Below are 16,925 nucleotides of genomic sequence, written 5' to 3'. Positions count from 1 at the left end.
CATGACAGGAACTCCACCACTTCCACCTTTAAATGACCTTTGTGATTACACTGAGCTCATCAAGATAATCCAGGATGATCTCCCTATTCTAAGGTCAGCTGATTAACAATCTCAATTTTTACCTGCAACTTTAACTTCCATTTGCCACATAACATAACATACTCATGTGTTCCAGGGATTCGGACATAGGCTTCTTTAGGGAACCATTATTCTGCCTATCACATCTGCCAATAACCAAGTAAGTGAGCTTAGAAGTGAACCTTCAACAGTGGAGCCTTCATATGAGCCTCTAGCCCTGGCTGAGTGCAGCCTTGTAAGAGATCCTCAAACAGAGGTCCCAGTTAAACCATATCCAGACTGCTGACCCACAGAAACTGTGAGATAATAAACTTCTATTGCTTTAAACTGTGAAATTCTGTGTAATCTGTTACACAGCAATAGGTAACTAATACAGTATTTAGAACTAAATTGTTGTTTTTATTTGCACATTTCCCTAGATTTTATTTTGGCATCCTTTTAATTAAAAATAAATGTACTCCATTGATTTCAAGTTGTGGAAATTACAGGTTACATTTAAGATACCCTAACCAATAGCTAAAATGATCATTTATGACAGTGTTTGTAATGAAAAGCTCCAATTTGCTACACTCACACAGTAATTCTATTACATCAACAATACAAATCACCCTTCTTTTAGCAACAGGCTGATCCTCAAAATATGATTACAGTATAGAAAGATGATCAGTCAAAGAAAAGGCATGGTGGCCCAGCATACACAATGCTTGTAATTATAAAGAAATTGTGGTACATTCAACTGAAATTTTAGCTGCTGGAATCAAATTAATGTGTTGCTACTTAAAAATTTTTTCTTCTTCAGAAATTAAGAATGCTTTTTTCTTCTTTGTAAAACAAGGAGCACCAAGAGATGCAATTACTTTAAAAACTGAAAAGTTGATTATCTTTTAAAGCTTTTGTTATATTCAGTGGGTGACATCTATACCAACTGATCTGTAACTGATTCACTCAACTAAACCATGGAGATAATGAGTGAATCTAACTGCCCTAGGAAGAAGAGAACTCAAGACTTTGTTTCTTTAGAACTATGTTCCCATTAGCTAAATGAACACTCTTTTATAAAACCATTAGGAATATTATCAGAAACTCTATCTCTCATTAGTAAGAAAGTTTAAGATTGTACATTTCCACATGCTTGTATTTTATTTGGTAACTATTCAGAGATTGCCTAATTAATGATAATCAGGTTCACTGTTACTTCTGAGTAAGGGAAAAAAATCATACAAATTATTTTATAAACTGAAACCAATACTACTCTAAGTATGTTGTCATACGTTACTTCATTTAATACTCACAGCATCCCTATTCAGTAAGTATTATTACTACCAATTTATAGATGGGAAAACTGAGGTACAGAAGTGAAGGCAGGAGTTCCTGCTGTGGCTCAGCAGTTAACGAATCTGACTAGCATCCATAAGGTTTGATCCCTGGCCTTCTTCAGTGGGTTAAGGATCCAGGGTTGCCCTGAACTGTGGTGTAAGTCGAAGATGCAGCTCAGATTCTGCATTGCTGTGGCTGTGGTGTAGGCTGGCAGCTACAGCTCGGATTCGACTCCTAGCCTGGGAACCTCCATATGCCGCAGGTGTGTCCCTAAAAAGAAAAAAAAAAAAAAAAAGTGAAGGCAACTTGCTTAACATCACACAGCTAACAACTGCCAATGTTAAGATTCTAACCTCGTTTAACCACTATACTAGAAAGAAGTTCTAAGAACTTTTAGTTTTAATTGTTCTATTGTTCTTAAATTCAGATATCTATAGGCAGAAAAAAAGAAAAAACAGTATTTAGGAGTTTTATGGGTAACTGTGCCTTCTAAAAAGTCACATGATGAAGCACTAAACTCTAGGACCTCAAAATGTGACCTTACTCAGAAATACAGTCACTTCAGATGTAATCATGGATGAGGTCATTAGGATGAGCCCTAATCCAATATGACTGGTATCTTTTATAAAAAGGGGAAACATGGACACAGAGACAGAGACACGCATAGAGGGAAGATGACTTGAAGAGGAATTGGTAGAAGATAGCCAGGTAAACTAAGGAGAGGCCTGTAACAGAAGCTTCCTGCACATCTGGCATAGACCAAGTCTGTGCCTTGATTTTTGAGATTCTAGCCTCCAGAACTTTAAGAAACCAAGCTGCTTTTTGAAGTCCACGCAACAACAATCGGTATGCACTTTGAGATATTAGAAAAGCCCTGATGAACCATGCCTCCTTCTAAAAGTTCAGGAAAACTAATTTCACTTAAAAATGAGTAACAGAAAATGATAGAAGAAAAACCCCAAAGTTATTATAAAAAGAGAATACTGAGCAGAATCACATCTCTCTTCTCCATGTGCACCTGTCTTCGAAGAGAACATGGGCGGCAATTTTCAGAGTTCATAATGCCTGGATGACCCAATCCCGTCAACAGTACCACATATCACCTGCACCCATTCTAGTTCCACTTGCTTTTCTCAAATTGATCCACTGTGTTTTCTAGCAAGTACTTGTAGAGTACATTGGTTCACAGAGTATTTTAAGAGTTTTCTATTTTCCGGTCTGTGAGATGACCCATTGTTTCTCTAAGCTTATTCCCTTACAGTTTGCTCAGGTCTTTGCTGGTTTGCCCCCAGACTCTTACACTTAGGGCTCATAGGAATACCTCATCACTTACTTTTCTGTAGATGCCATTCACAGAATAACATTAGTTCGTATACTAATTATATCACAGGCATAGTTCACTCACCCGTTCCTGTTCGGCGGTTGCGCCTCAGCACAGCGTCTCCACCACAGGCCCCTGGGAACAGACGCTGCAGAGTGACTCTGAGGTAGGGAGTGGAGGCAGCGGAGGCATCCGTGAGGATGTGGTTTGCTTCATAGGTGGTGTGAGCCAGACTGCTTGCGGACGAGTTCAAAACGAGAGGCCTCTGGCATCTGCCGCACCCAAGCGTTTCTCATCCTAGGGCTCCCCTGCCAGCCCCCGTAGAACTCCCGAAATCTCGCGAGACTTGGCTTCCGCCCGGATGAATGGTAATGGTGGCTACACTTTGAGGTTAATATTACCCCTCTGAGCTGCCTCTGGCAGTCGTTCTCTCCCGGCGCCTCCCTCTGCAGCCACTTTTCAGCGCAACACACACCCGAAACCACAGACTACACCTTGCATGCTCCAGCTGCACCTTGTTTCTGCCTTCCTGGGAAACCCCGCACTCCACCACCAGGCCCAGGCCCAGGCCCAGGCCCTGGCCCTGACCCTTGTCCCCGCCTGCGTATGGTGTTAAAAGAAAGCCTTTCAGGATGGAGGGGCTTGAGTGAAGGAGCTAGCTTCCCCATTGCAGGGTGCTGGCTATTGGGCTGGGTCCAAAAGAGAGGGCAGTGCCCTGAGTCTGTTCTTCAGGGAAGAGGCTCGAGGGACAGATGGCAGTGTCTCCTGGGAGGAATTCTAGATACCTCGCTACTGCTGGGAGGAACAGCTTGGCCAACGATGTGCAACGGAACAGGTGTGTGTTCAGGGTGCATTCAGGTTGCTTTGCTGTGGACCTTGGGGGCACAGAGTTCCGGGCCAGAGGTCCACGTCACTGCCCCAGGAGAGACTTGCGCCCCTTGCCTGTGTGGTTCACTCCCCCATTCTGACCTCGGGCAGTCCTACGTAGCCTCTGAGTTGGAGCCGTGTCCCGGACACCTGGTCACAGGCCCTGAGCTGAGGCGGCGCTGCTCTGTGACAGGGTAGGATGGGAGGCACTGAGGAGGATTGGAATTTGCTTAGTAGGTGGCATGAGCCAGACTCCTTAGGGAGGAGTCAGGGACAAGGGGCTCCAACACTGGTATAAAAGGAAAAAAAAAAAATCTTAAAATAAGGCTAGATATAAAGTTGCACTTATGCAAGATGAAAAAGTTCTAGAGACCTGCTGTGCAACATTGTGTTTCTAGTTGTTAGATTTACACTTAATATCTTAAGGTAGATTTCATGTTGTTTTTTTACCACAGTAAAAGTATGGCTGTAAAATATGTACAATTGCATGTAAAAGATGTTTAAAAATCTGCCATGTCAATCTGTGTGTGTTTATGTGTGTGTTCAGATATGGAATTAAATACATAAAAAGGTAAACAGTGGTACCTCTAGTGGGATTATGGTTGAATCTTTTTCTGTTTTCTAATTTTTATAAAGTGAAACTAAGCTATGTTTATAGTTATATGTATAATCAGAGACATACTCAGGAAATTGATTTCTTTTGTTTTAGATCTGCTTGGTTCTTTCTTATATTTCTGAAATCAAAGAGGACTTGCCCCATAAGAAGACAGAATCTCTGTCCAGAATCAGACATTTCCTTCATTTGAAGCATTTGAAGCATCCAGGAATCATTTTTTACCACTTTCATCATTCCAGTCCCTTCGCCTTTACAAGGTATTTCTCTCATCCCTAAGGGATCTTAAGTAATGCTTAACCCTTTGTTCCTGTCCCTGCTGTTACTGAGCTGCTGTCACCTCTTGCCTACCACAGGGACTTTTTCCATAACCCACGCCTGCCAATATGCCAGTGGTAGATACTCTCACAGGAAGTGCTCTTATTTGAGGCACTTCTGATTCTGCTTTTGCTAGTGGGAGTGAAAGAAGTTAAATAATAGATGGTAAACAAATTGTGGAAATGGGAATGGGTGTTTTAGGGCAGTGCTCCTGTGTTGGGTCCAGTAGCAGGTATGAAGTGATAGAATGGGTGAGGAGTAGAGTGGAAGAGAATAGTGCTCTGATCCTTCCCTTTCTCCAAACAGAATTTTGCTTCTCTTTCTCTGAAGCTTCCATGAGATCAAAAAGGCCTCTTCCTACCACCCCTGTACTCTCCTGCTCAGAGAAATACCCCTATCCCTCCTCCAGCATCACTACCTTCCTAAGTTCCTATAAGAAAGCAGTACCAGGCCCACCTCAATCATCAATAATGGCAAGAGCTGCTGCCAGGCCTAATTCTTTCCTTCTGTCCTCCACCACCATTCGTACTCTTCCTCTATTGTACCAGCACTGAATTTAGATCCAGCAGGAAAAACACTAGCACATGCCCATCTTTCCAAATGTACAGGGGACATTAGGATCTACAAAATATCATAGTGTCTCCTCTCCTCCCCCTCCAATAGTATTGTGTTTGTTCTCCCTGACAGCCTTCTTCCTTTCCTCCATTTCTATCCCAGGTAACCAAGACTCTCACCATTAGTCATAGCTCTGAGAGAAGATATTTCTGGTATGACAGGGCCATCTTTGTTTTCCAGCCTTTCACTTTACCATACCCATTCCAAGAAGGTATCCCGATCTTTGCGCCCCCCCCCCCCATCCCAGGGTAGGTTTATGATGCCAACCTGAATTTGGTTTTCTATAATCCTGACCACTTGGACTTCATTATGCTAAGGTAAAGAGGAGTGACTTAGAGAACAGAGAGAAATGAGGAGAATAGTGCTTATGATTCCTAAACATTCCCTACTCCCTGCCAGGACCCCAGGGAGAAGGCAGAGCTTAGAGGGAAATGGCTACATGGGACAAGCAGGGAGACTAAACCCTAGGTACCAGGGCTTCCAGCACTAGCACAAACCTCTAATCCCCACCAGCCCTGGAGAAACAGACATGCAGACCCTCAAGGGACCATGTGGACTTGAACAATGAGAGTACCAGGGACAATCACAGTGGATTGAAGGCCCTCTGCCCTCCCATTCTTGGGTATCTCACAGGAAGAGGAGGGATCCTTAAATAGTGAATGAGATCGAACTTTCCATCACCTCAGTGAGATGGAGAGAAGATTTAGATTTAAACCGCCACTTCTGAGCAAACCTGGCCCAAAGTACACACTACACAGAAGACATAGCAAATAAGTGCACACTCTTTATTACTAGTTAGAATCAGAAAACCTCTGACAAAGGTTGGGCTTGGTGAGCTGGGATCCCCTGGGCAAACTCACGGATGCATTTTGTTTAGACTGGAGGCTGAACTGACTTCCCACCCCCTGGCCTCCACCCTGGCTCTCCCTGGCTTGCCACAGCTGCACAGGGGGAGCAGAGAACCTGCACCAACACACCAAGTGGAAGAGAAGGGCCCAGGGACATTATCAAGAGTGCTTGTCCCAGGCCAGTTCTATTTTTAATCCAATTAGACTTCTCAAGAGAATCACAGTGTCTATCCTAGGAATCCATTTTGTTCTTCATCCACACTTGACTGGAAAAGGACTTGGGATAGAGCCACGAATGACTGAGGGCTCAAGTGTGTAGCCAACAGTCCCTAAAGTATGGTCCTTCTTTAAGACAGCCACCTGGTGGTCTTTCAGGCAACCAGGAAACTAGCTGTCCCTCTCAAGGGAGGAAATCAGGAGCATATCAGAAAAGTCCTGCATTCAGTTTTGGGAGGCCACTTTCCAGTCTTCGCCATTGCTCATTTGTCTCATCTGGGACCAATGCAATGAGCAGTTGGGCAATCAAGTCCCTTCACGAAAGTGTCCTCGATGTTGCTCCCGGAACTGCAAAAATATCTGGATATTATGTCAGTTAGGTTTACTTGAAGACGATATTACATGCAAGACAAAGTCACCTCTGATCTATAATGTATCTCAAATTATGCTCTCTCCTGTCATCTAGCCAAACTCACCAAAAAGGAGTTATATGTGCACCAAATAATACAATATAATTCTAGCTCCTATCATATACTAGGCAATCAATAACAATTTGTTTAATTAAATGAAATCCATGAAATTTGCTATCATCTCTAGAATTCAACACTGCAACCCCCCAACACTTCTAAATTAATTCCATGTCCCGACAGAGAAATTAAATCTTATCAAAATTAGTTTTCCCTCCTTTTCCCCCTAATGAGTGTCAAAGCATCTCTTCCCTGACTTCTCATTCTTCTTGGCTTCAGCTGCTGGGGGAAGGGGAGTCTCACTGCAATTCAGGTCAGTCAGAAATGAGACGTGATTTCTTTAGTCTCTTGGGAAATCTTCTAATGAGACAGGTTCAGATTCTTCAGCAACAAGCAGATTTTTTGGAGCTTAGAGACACAAAAATAGCCCCTCCCCTGTAAAACTTAAAAACAAGAAGCAAACATGAACACTGCAGTAGTATACCAAGGAACAATAGCATTTTCAAGGAAAAGAGTGCTCCTAAAATTCAATATAGCTTATAACTCTAAAAGCACATGGCTGTTTCCAACCAAAGACATGGCATTTTCAGAAAAACAAGGTTAATAAGAAAACAGGGGGTTCCCGTGGTGGCGCAGTGGTTAACAAATCCGACTAGGAACCATGATGTTGCGGGTTAGGTCCCTGCCCTTGCTCAGTGGGTTGATGATCCGGTGTTGCTGTGAGCTGTGGTGTAGGTTGCAGACGCGGCTCGGATCCCGCGTTGCTGTGGCTCTGGCGTAGGCCAGTGGCTACAGCTCCGATTCGACCCCTAACCTGGGAACCTCTATATGCCTTGGGAGCGGCCCAAGAAATGGCAAAAAGACAAAAAAAAAAAAAAAAAAAAAAAAAAACCAGAAAGAGTTCCTGTCATGGCTTAGCAATAACCAAACCCGACTAGGATCCATAAGGATGCAGGTTCGATCCCTGGCCTCACTCAGTGGGTTAAGGATTCTGTGTAGCCGTGAGCTGTGGTGAAGGTCGAAGACATGGCTCAGATCCCACGTTGCTATGGCTGTGGCGCAGGCTGGCAGATACAGCTCCGATTCGACCCCTAGCCTGGGAACCTCCATATGCTGCAGGTGCGGCCCTAAAAAAAAAAAAAAAAAAGACAAAAAAAAAGTGTGATACTCAAAGTAGTCTATCTTTGTTAAAATAAATATACAAAATAATAATAGAAATATATATACATATGTATTTGTATGTATACTCAGAATGATAAAAACTGCTTAATTGGGATAATGGAATAATGGATTATTTTATTTAATTTTCTATATCATAGTTTTAGTTTTCATATTTTCTGTGAAGTAAATGAGTCACTTTTTGATTAAAATTAGAAAGGGGAGCATCTTAGGAAATTGGTTTTTCTTTGGAGTGTTTCCATTTTAACTTACCTGAAATTAGTGACTTTGTCCTTGGTCCAGACCTTCACTCTCAACTGCCATGCAGACTTTCTTGCATTTATAGCAGGCTTTATGCTGTGGAAAATTCATCCCTTTAACACCACGGGCACTGCCAACTCTTTGGACTGAAGTGTGAAGTAGGCTTCCCTTGATGCTGGGAATCTGATGCCTTTTTCCCTTTAATTTGCTTGGCCTTCTGCTCCTTAGACTGCTCCTTCTTTGGGCTTTTTCTCATACTCTGGCTTGTGCTGCTCCCCGGGGGAGGTGTCCCCTGGGGCCTCTCTGGACCATCTTCTTCCTTGTGGCTCTTTTGGTTCCCCAAGGGGTACTTCTGGGGCATCACTGGACATTCCTTCTGGCCATGGGTCCTGCTGTCTCCCAGGGGGGCTGTCCCCTGGGGACACACAGAACCTTCCTCTTGGCTGTGGCTTCTGCTGATCCCCAGGGAGGACATCCCTGAAGAAACACAGGGTCTTCCTCTTGACTGCGGTTTCTGCTATCCTCCAGGGGATATTGCCCCTGGAGGTTCTCAGAATATTCCTCCTGGCCATAGCAACTCTGGTCATACACTGGGGCCATCTCTTCCTGGGCCCCCACTGCAGCCCCTAGGCCAGGTGAATTGATCCCCTGAGTAGGTATCTGAGGTGCAACTGCTGCTGTTGCTGCTGCTGCTACTTCTGCTGCTGTGGCTGTTTCTGATTCCATACCTGCTGCAGGTGGCAGAGGTGTCATGTTAGGAAATCCAATCGGGAAATAGCCCATGGAATGGGAATGGATGTGGTGCCAGCACTGGCAGAGGAGGTTGCATGGCCTGGGCCAAGGGACTCTGGGGACTTGGCATGTAAAGCACAGCTCCTGGGGCTACCATTTGGCCCTATGGATGTGGCATGCCCTGTGCCCCCACAGCCACCATCTTGCCCTGCTCCTCTGCATCTGTGGGCCATGCTGTGGCCCCAAGCTTCTTGGCTTGAGGCCTAGGCACCATATCATGGACCTGTGAGGTGACCTTGGACTGGGCCGATCTCTCCACCTGGTGCAGTTGCCAGCACAACTTATCTCGCTCATCCATTGCCTGCTACAGGGCCACCCTTGCGCATCCTAGCTGCACGGCTGCCTCCTCTCTGTGGTCATGCAGGCATTGTAGCTGAGAGGCCAGAGCCCAGGAAGCTGCTTCGCACTTCACAACCTGCTCCTGCAGCTGCTGGAGGCGGCGCACCTGCTGCTCCCACTGCCTCGCACCCACACTGACGCTCAAGGCCAGCGCTCTCCAGGCACAGTCCCTCTTGATGGCACGCGGCACCTGTGGGTCAGCCACAACCTGAAGCCAATTCTCTACCTCACTCCAGGGCCTTGAACGGAAGGCCACATAGAAATCGGGGCTGCCCCCATTCGTAAGGACCTCATTGTTGATGAACCTGACCACTTCACTGTGATGGAACTCACTGGTTTGGACCCCCAAGGCCATGGCCGCCGCAGCCTAGTCAACAGATTTCCTCAGAGGAGATGCCATCCCCCACCGCCGCAGCCGCTAAAGGCGGCGGCCGCCAGCAGGACCTTTCCTCACCTCCCAGTTCAGTCCTGCTTCAGTCCCAGCCCAGTCCTGGCCTCCTCCTTGGCCTTTTTCGTCCCTCATGCCCCCACTTGCCTCACAGGGTATAAAGCAATTCCCCTCGCCACACCAACCCCAACTGGGCCAACGACTGACAATAGTGTGACACGTCACAGGCAAGCTCCGAGTCGCCCCGCAAGGCCTGCTGGGACCAGCCTCCCTGTCAAAGCTCCATCTACAGGACCAACTGGCAGAAGCTGTGTTGGGACTGCAGTGAGCCTAGAGGGGGAGGGGGGAAGAGTTGTTACAGGCGGCGGGGCATAGGCACTGGCAGTGAAGGTGAGTACAGGGGATCTCTTGGAGAAAAATTGTTGCCAATCACGCACCTAGGGGCTACAATCACACACTCCTGCTCTAAAAGGAAGGGTCAGTCACTGGAGGTCAGAAAACTAGGGAAGGAAAGGGGTTGAGGTGGAGGAAACTGAGCCTGCAAGACCTCTAGTTTAGGCAGGTAAATAGGATGCAAACCTAGGGTCTATCAAATCTCGGAAAAGAGACAGCAAATGTTGAAAGAGACTTGAGAGAGAAGGCTGTGTTTAAACCACTGTTACAAGGAAGGTGATAAGTCTGTATGTTGGAGAAACACTGGGAACCAGGTAAAGGAGAGCAGAATATACCACCCCAAAATATGCCAGTTTGGCATATTTATTATTTTGAATCAAATTACTTTAAAAACAGCCTGTGCAAAGCAAAGGAAACCCTAAACAACACAAAAAGACAACCCACAGAATGGGAGAAAATCTTTGCAAGTGAATCAACTGACAAGGGATTAATCTCCAAAATTTATAAACACCTTCTGCAGCTCCATACCAAAAAAAACAAACAACCCCATCAAAAAATGGGCAGAAGATCTAAACAGACAGTTCTCCAAAAAAGACATACGGTTGGCCAAAAAACACATGAAAAGATGTTCAACATCACTCATTATTAGAGACACGCAAATCAAAACCACGATGAGGCACCACCGTCCACCAGCCAGAATGGCCATCATCCAAAAGTCTACAACCAAGAAGTGCTGGAGAGGGGGTGGAGAAAAAGGAACCCTAGTACACTGTTGGTGGGATTGTAAATTGGTGCAACCACTGTGGAAAACAATACGGAGATTCCTCAGAAAACTAAAAATAGAACTACCATTTGATCCAGCAGTCCCACTCCTGGGCATCTATCCAGAGAAAACCAAAGACACATGTACTCCAATGTTCATTGCAGCACCATTTACAATAGCCAAGACATGGAAACAAGCTAAGTGTCCATTGACAGGGGAGTGGATCCAGAAGATGTGGTACATATACACAATGGAATATTACTCAGCCATTAAAAGGAACAAAATACCAGCATTTTTGGCAATGTGGATGGACCTAGAAATTGTCATGCTAAGTGAAGTCAGCCATACAATGAGACACCAACATCCAATGCTTTCACTGACATGTGGAATCTGAAAAAAGGACAGACGGAACTTCTTTGCAGAACAGATGCTGACTCACAGACATTGAAAAACTTATGGTCTCTGGAGGAGACACTTTGGGGGGTCAGGGGATGTTCTTGGGTTATAGGATGGAAATCCTGTGAAATCAGATTGTTATGGTCATTATACAACTACAGATGTGACAAATTCATTTGAGTTATATATATATATATATATATATATATATATATATATATATATATATATATAAAACAGCCTGTGCAAGAAGTACACCATGACCTCTTTTGTCCTCCTAATAACAGGAAATATCCTGTGTGAAAAATACCCTCCCTGTACCAGGAGGGTATAAGGCATCCTTATCAACAGTATCTACCTCATTGTAGTTTTGATTTGCATTTCTCTAATAATTAGTGATTTTGAGCATTTTTTCATGTGCCTGTTAGCCGTCTGTGTATATTTGGAGAGATGTCTATTCAGGTCTTCTACCCATTTTTCTTTTTTTTTTTTTTTTTGCTGCTGAGTTGTATGAGTTGTTCTTTAAATAAGAGTCAAATTGGTTTGGGGAGTTTCCTGTAAATCCTTGGAAGGGATCAAAAGGTGATCCATAAGAGTAAAACAATCATGAAGGGTATCATCCACAGAGGAAAGAAGAAGGATGGCATAGTTAAAGGTCATTACAATGAAAAAGAGTTATATGAGGAGCAATTAGCAAGAGGATTTCATAGGAGATGAGAAAACTGGCCTAAAGGTGTTGAGTGTGATAAGAATTCAGGAGGAACAAAAATGGTTAGGGAGGATCCAGTGCTTATTCTTTGGTAGCCTTAACTAAAAGGTCAGTGAAAGGGATGGCTCTGAAGCAAGTAGGGTATTCTTGTGCCATAGGGTCTAGCTGCTGACTTTAGTACCCTGTGGGACAAAGTGTATCCTCATATTGGGAGGGAAGTACTCCAAGAATGCTTTCCTCCTCATATTTGAAAAAGAAAAAGGAAAGTTGATAATTAGATGTCCAAGAGCCAGGGGATTTATCAAGTTTTCCTTTAAGGTATTAAGAGCTAAGTCATCCTGATCTTTGCAAGTAAGAGAGTCAGGTTTGGTATTCTTTAGTAAGACATATAAAGCCATGAGATAAAAGTTTGAAATTCAGGAGTTCCTGTGGTTAACAAATCCGACTAAGAACCATGAGGTTGCAGGTTCAATCCCTGCCCTTGCTCAGTGGGTTAACGATCTGGCGTTGCCGTGAGCTGTGGTGTAGATTGCAGACAAGGCTCAGATCCCACATTGCTGTGGCTGTGGCGTAGGCCGGTGGCTACAGCTCCCATTAGACCCCTAGCCTGGGAACCTCCATATGCTGTGGGTGCGGCCCTAGAAAAGGCAAAAAGACAAAAAAAAAAAAAAGAATACAAGTTCACAATGAGGATAAATGACCTGATTCAGTGAAGAGTAGGGAAGAACATTTCAGATTTCAGCATCCAAACCAGAGTACTCTAATGGATGATGAGACAGTGTTTGTGATTAGTGAATCATAGTGAAGATGTTGAATCTCAGATGTTTCAGGGGCTTCCAGAGTATACCGCAAGCCATGTAGAGGGGTTTTCCATCATTGATTGTGTGAAAGGGAGTTCCCTTTGCTCAGCTCCTTCACTGTATCTCTTAGTTGCCATCCTGCCTCCTACACAGTTCCCACCTCATTTGCTCTTGCAAAAATTTTTCTCCTCAATCTTAAAGTTACATCCTTCACCTGTGATTTGGATCTCATCATCTTCCATCTCCTCAGGAAGAAAAAGAAAAGTTCAATCCAGTCATAGTATCTCCACTCTCTTCTGTATTTCAGCCTCTTTCTCTCTACTAGCTCTTCCCCATCATGGTATGAGCATGTTCAAGCTTCTTCCTGTAAAATATTCTTATATACATTCCCTGTACCTTAATGTATACCTATAAAACTGTAGAAAACATTCTAAGGATAACAGCAGTGACCCTCTCCCCTCTAATAATCCAAATTTCTTCTAGCTTATCTTTTCTGTAGCCTTTAACTCTATTGACCACTCCCTTTTTAAAATTCAATCCTACCTTTTCTTTGGTGACACCAAACTCTATTATTGACTCTTCTTCTGTCTTCCTGGCTGCTCCTTCTTGGTTTCCTTTTGTTGTCTGCTGTGTTTTCATTTACACCTTAAATACTGGTTTCTCCCTGAGTTTTGTCCTTAGACCCTTTATTTTTTTTTTCTAGATGTTCTTACTAATTACAGACACTCTTTTTGTGTGTATCTAGTATCTTATTCTAAACTACCATCATTAAGTGCTAAAGACTCCAAAACTTTATATCCAGTCCTGCTCTGTGTCCCAAACTTGAGGTTTACCTAATGAACTAGGCACCTCATTCTCTGTAAGTCTTAAACACATCAACACTGTTTTGGACAAAGTGACTTGCTAAATTTCTTACCATTTTTGAGGATCCACTTCCTCAAAGAGTTGTTGCAAGGATGAAATAAATAAATATATATATATATAAATACATTATATATATTATTTATATATGTAATATATAAAGTATTTTTCTCATCATATCATCCTTCATGTAGAAGGTAGTGCTTTATCTGGGATTTGAACAATAGGTATAATTTGGATGAGAACAGTGAGGGAGAAAATGAACTTGAAATTGACAAAAAATGTTTCTTTGTTATTTACCAATAAACTGCTTGGCCAAGATTTGTATCAGGTCACCCTGTTCTGCCATATCCAGTTGAATTATATTGCTCAATTCATACAACAACTGCCTCTTGTGTTTTCATTCCACTATGTTTTTAGAAGCTGGCATCTGGTCCCCCACCTACCTGCCTTCTACATTTCAGCTATTTCCATGGATGCTCTTTGCTAGAGCTACACATCTAATACCACCAGGGAGGCACCATGTGTATACTGGCATTTGTGATATTTCCAGGATCTATGTTACCTTCTTGGTGCTGAAGGCATCATCTGCCTCTGATCAGAAACAGAACATTTTCTGTATATGAAAGTAGAAACAGTAGAGTTGTTGAAGAGTGGAATTAAGACTATACTTGGAGTATAGAGAAAAAATGAAAATACAAATTAAGAGGATATAATTATGAGGGTAAATTATTTTATGTTATAATAATAATAATATTTTCTTAGGTCAGTAAATTGAAAATAAAAAGGGAAAAATCTGGTATGACCTTGAAATATTAAAATGCTACATTCAATGTGTTTATCATACCTCTCTATAAAGATAACCAGATAACAACTTTCTCTAAAAGTAAAAACATTCTCATGCTTGGACCTGTTCAACTTGCTAAATGTTGAATTAATATTATAAGTAGCAGTACTGTTTTGCTAGCTATATAAAAAAGCATTTAGGTGTAAGAGAAGCAATTATCAATATTACCAGCTCTAATTTCCAAATGGGCACTAATCATTGTTGCATATTATGTGAAGGTAGAAGTGATTATCTTTTCAATAGTCATTTGCATATTTATACTGTAAACAATAATAATGATGCTAATAAAAAGTTTATCTTCTTGGTTTTTTATACAGTAGTAAATAATAGATAACTTTTTAGTATTTACTATGTGCTAGGTGCTGTGCATAGTTTCTGAGATTTGTTTTATGCAGTCATCACCACAACCATGTGAGTTAAGTAACAGTATTAACCTTCATTTTTTAAATAGGAAAATTTGGGCTTGAGAAAGGTAAATAATTTTACAAGGATCCACAGCTAGTGTGTGGTGAAGCCAGAACTAATATCTAGATTGGTCCGAATACAAAACCCTTTCTCATAACATTACACTCTACTGCCTGCAATAACATTTTTCCTCAGAATGCCGAGACCAAAATAATAAAATCAACACATGATAGATGTGATAATACATGTGCAAAAGTCACATTAGAAGAGAAAATGTCCTTCCTTTTTTTCTTTTCTTTCTTTCTTTCGTGTGTGTGTGTGTGTGTGTGTGTGTGTGTGTGTGTGTGTGTGTGTGTGTATTGCAGCATGCAGTGGCTTCAAGTGGGACCTCAGTTCCCAGACCAGCGATTGAACCCAGGCCACAGCAGCGAAAGTGCCAAGTTCTATTGACTAGACCAACAACCAGGGAACTCCCAAGAAAATGTCTCTCAATCCAAAAGCAAAACCAAATCTTGCTTATAACCTATTAGATAGCCTAAACATATTTTTAAATGAGTCAAATGAAGAGAAATTAACAATTTGAAACAGAAAAGCAGGAATCAGAGGGTACAAAGTGAAACTGGCATTAAAACCTGTACAGTGTAGGAGTGTTCTAAACAATGAATGGTAACATTCTGGTCCTTTGGTCAGATCTCTCTCTAGTGGAGACAGAGACATCAGACCACAAGCATTCATGACAAAATTCTATGAAAATCATCCAACCTATTCCAGTTGTTCTCATTACATGTTTATCTATTATTTCCTGATAATATGTGGACTCCCAGTTTAATTTACAAGTACAGAGGGAACTCCCTCATCATCAACCTAAGTGTTACAGTCTGCTTGGAAGTAATGCTTATAATTATAAACAAATAAACCATCACTCAGATTTTAAATGTTCATCCCTTTTTTTTTTTTTTTTGACTTTTTTAGTGCCGTACCTGTGGCATCTGGAGGTTCCCAGACTAGGGGTCTAATTGGAACTGTAGCCGCCAGCCTATGGCACATCCACAGCAACGCCAGATCTGAGCCGGATCTGCTACCTACACCACAGCTCACAGCAATGCCAGATCCTTAACCCACTGAACGAGACCAGGGATGGAACCCGCAACCTCACAGTTCCTGGTCAGATTCATTTCCACTGCGCCATGACAGGAACTCCATGTTCATCCCTTTTTAATTAAACTAAGGTAAACTACTCTCTGAAAAATTGGTATTGTTTAGGTACCTGATCAAATTGAGCATCTGACCCACAGAGCTGAGCATATGTCCCAGCTGGGCTATCCCTACATCCCAGGTAACAACTCTATGCCATGATTCATGCAGCCACGGGTTCACCTAGTTGAACTTGACTAATCAAGATAATCATTATACTTTTAGGGAGAATCAGATATATAGTGTCATTTATAACACTTCTCATTGTCTGAAAGCCCTACAAATAGTTGGAATTATAAATAGTAGCATTTGTGTAAAAAAAAAAAGTTTAAATACATGCTAGAATGACTCTCAAAATTCCAATAAAGCAACACTCCTCTCTGATGTTGTACTTCAAGAATTGACCTTCTATAACTAATGAGGATTAGCAAGAAATTTTAGATGTCTGTAATAAAATTATGTTGCTTTTGATCTACCTATTTAGTTCATCATTGTTCATATTTGTAGTGGCAAGCTTAGTTTGTTATGCTTCCCAGGAGGCTTATTTCCTTCCCTAACCCTGTGGTTTTGCTTCTGTTGTTTCCTCTCAATAGTCTTTGTATATCCCCCTTCAAATTTGTCTTCCAAAAAGCTTCCACGCTAACATATTTTAAAATTTATATGTAAACAGCATGCTTAAAATAATTAAATGCCCACACTTCCTACATATAATGCCCAAACTTTTAATATGTTATTTCGGCTCTTCATGATTATCCCTATTGGCCTTGCCAATCTCATTTTTCATCCATTCCCCTATCATGTGCTACAATGAAGCAATGCTGAACTGCTTGTAGTCCCTCACACTGGCCTTCTTTTTTCTCTTGTATTTCTTTGGTTTCTGCTGTCTTCTCTGCCTAGTTCAAACTACTTTTCACCTAGTTAACTTCTAATCATTTTTTAATATTCAATATAGTATCACC

The 16,925-nt window shown here is 42.3% G+C and overlaps 1 protein-coding gene and 1 pseudogene across 1 annotated transcript in view; one reads left to right on the top strand and one right to left on the bottom strand.

The window, feature by feature from the left end:
* The first annotated feature begins 3,047 nt into the window (after nucleotides 1–3,047).
* TENM1 (teneurin transmembrane protein 1) overlaps nucleotides 3,048–16,925 on the top strand; it is a 908,801-nt gene continuing 894,923 nt past the window's right edge. Inside the window, exons 1-2 of the mRNA XM_021080671.2 lie at nucleotides 3,048–3,551; nucleotides 4,293–4,456. The gene's annotated coding sequence lies outside the window, so the exon portion shown is untranslated. The remainder of the gene's footprint in view (nucleotides 3,552–4,292; nucleotides 4,457–16,925) is intronic.
* LOC146394779 (testis-expressed protein 13C-like) lies at nucleotides 8,098–9,565 on the bottom strand (annotated as a pseudogene).

Source organism: Sus scrofa, chromosome X (assembly GCF_054392235.1).
Source record: "Sus scrofa isolate SSC_HxYL_T2T_F1_AM1 chromosome X, Sscrofa_HxYL_maternal_Yorkshire_Landrace_v2.0, whole genome shotgun sequence".
NCBI lineage: Eukaryota > Metazoa > Chordata > Mammalia > Artiodactyla > Suidae > Sus > Sus scrofa.
Note: the sequence above shows the minus strand (reverse complement) of the source record. Positions and strands in the feature narration are given on the sequence as shown.